This window comes from Monopterus albus, unplaced genomic scaffold, assembly GCF_001952655.1.
Source record: "Monopterus albus unplaced genomic scaffold, M_albus_1.0 scaffold258.1, whole genome shotgun sequence".
NCBI classification, from domain to species: domain Eukaryota; kingdom Metazoa; phylum Chordata; class Actinopteri; order Synbranchiformes; family Synbranchidae; genus Monopterus; species Monopterus albus.
Genome location: NW_018128138.1, coordinates 675,475 through 677,855, shown reverse-complemented (window position 1 = coordinate 677,855; position 2,381 = coordinate 675,475). Strand labels below are relative to the sequence as shown.

The 2,381-nt window shown below is 44.4% G+C and overlaps 1 protein-coding gene across 4 annotated transcripts in view; it reads right to left on the bottom strand.

The window, feature by feature from the left end:
* The window catches only part of nrp1a (neuropilin 1a), a 79,620-nt gene that overhangs the window by 34,876 nt on the left and 42,363 nt on the right, over positions 1 to 2,381 (bottom strand). The gene's annotated exons all lie outside the window — the stretch shown is intronic.

Genomic DNA, 2,381 nt, shown 5'->3' with positions numbered 1-2,381 from the left:
ATCATGGGGAATGAGTGATGGGATAACAAGGAACAGAGTGAGAGAGCAAAAACAGCACTATGACCTTGTCCTATGCCTCTGATGTGTGCTACGATCCATGAACTGCAGTCAGTGTGTGTTCCTGTTAGTGTGCAGGAACCTGCAGCTTATCTGTGATTATTAATGCTGGGGATCAGCAACAAGTGACATTCCGGCCTTTCTGGTGCCTCCTGTCATTCAAAACATGCCTCTTCCAGCGTAGCTCCTACATGAAAGCCAAAGGCAGCAGTTTGATGGCTCATCTTAATCTTCTTTATCCAGGTGAGCGTGAGAATCTCTGTGTGCTTTTAAACCCAGGAGCCATGACTGAACAAAAAAAAAATCCATCTCCCAGATTATATGCATGACTCACCAGTGCTGAGAAAATTCCTAAAACCTTTCAATGAACTCTGTATCTTGCCTGATTTTGTTTTCTCAGTGAGGAGGGATGTGTTCAGCATGATGTGCTTTGAGACGTGGTGGTACAGGGAGGCGTGCAACATCCCTGGTGCTTCAGGTGACATGTTTTTTGGATTGGCAGCATGTTTCCTTACACAGTATGTTTGTACTTTAACTTCTGTTTTTGATTTGTCCCTAGGTGCCAATTTTATAAAAGGAGATACTGTGACATATTTTAGATTTCCAAGCCTTGGTGGGTCTCCTTAATCAACACAGATCCATGTACCACCTCTAGGGAAGAACATACAAATGAAATATGGAAAGGTCAAATCTGCAGAAATATGAGCTCAGACAATTTTGAACTTTAAGTAAACTCACTTGAAAAGGCACTGTGAGTTATACTTTCACCTCATCACCTGGAGCAAAGAGTGCTGATGTGCACTGGTTGAACACTACTAGATGAAATTCTTTCAATTTTCAGCCACTGATGGGTGAGAAAAGCTTTCATCTCAGCTACACCCCATGTTGGAATAGCCAGGAGAAAAACTGAAATCTTCAAGAGGTGATTTTGCTCACTGAGTTCAAAGCTTCATCTCCGGCTATGACAGCATTACTTTGAACACTTCTCGTTCGCTCTCGCTCTGTCTCTCACCTGCTGATTTTTCAAATAAGTTTAAAAATACTACTTTAAGGCAGTATGTTATTGTGTGCTTGAATCTACCTTTGGTCAACCTGTAACCAGGAGACACTGGCTCTTACCAGGATCAGGCTGATTTAATAGGCACTTTATTTTCTTTCTCAATTAAAACATAAGGAAACTTCAAAAGGCAATACCTTTCAGACTCATGTCTTGCAAGATCAGTTTGTTCTCTATGTGTCAAGTTGTGACGAAATAACTTCAACATTGTAGCATATATTAAATCTCAAATTCCAAAATGTACTGAAATTAACAAATCCTTAAATGCAGTGCAGCCTGTGAGAGAAAAAAAGAAGGGGGGAGGTGCTCGTATTCAGGAAGTGTTTGGTATTTAGCAACCACAGCCCAGTCTGGATAAAGCGGTTAGCCCACTAGCTCGGATAGTGCTATCATATTGTGTAAAACTGTTCATTTTCTCTGGAAACGCAGTAAGAAGTGAAGATAAAACCCAGCATTTCCCCCAGCTACCTTGTTTCTATTTTTATACTCCTGTTAAGGCACTGTCCCCTGGGGTGCCCCCAGGGGATGGTGCTTTCCCCCTTTCTGTTCACCCTCTACACGTCGGACTTCAAGTACAACTCCCACCAGTGTCATCTGCAAAAGTTCTCAGACGACACTGCCATTGTTGGATGTGTATCTGGGGGGGACGAGGGGGGAATACAGGGGGGTTGTTACTGACTGCTTGGAGTGGTGTGAGAAAAATCACCTGTTCCTGAACACAGGCAAGACAAAAGAGATGGTGATTGACCCCCGGCAAAAATCACCAGTACTCACGCAGGTGAGCTTGCAGGGCTCAGATATTGAGATTGTGGACACCTTTAAATACCTGGGTGTCAACCTCAACAATTAACTGGATTGGACCAACAACACAGATGCCCTGTACAGGAAGGGCCAGAGCCGCCTCCACTTGTTGAGAAGACTGAGGTCCTTTGGTGTGTGCGGGGCACTCCTTCGAACATTTTATGATTCTGTGGTGGCATCTGTAGTTTTTTTACTTTGTTGTGGGTTGGGCAGGAGGTACCACGGTCAGGGACAGAAAAAGACTCAACAAGCTGGTCAAGAGAGCTGGTTCTGTCCTGGACTGCTCTCTGGATTCCATCGAGGAGGTGGCAGACAGAAGGATGCTGGCGAAACTAAAATCCATCATGCACGACCCCTCCCATCCCCTGCACAACACAGTGGTGGCTCTGAACAGTTCTTTTAGCATGAAACTGTTACATCCCCAGTGTAAGAAGGAGCGTTACCACAGGTCATTCCTCCCCACAGC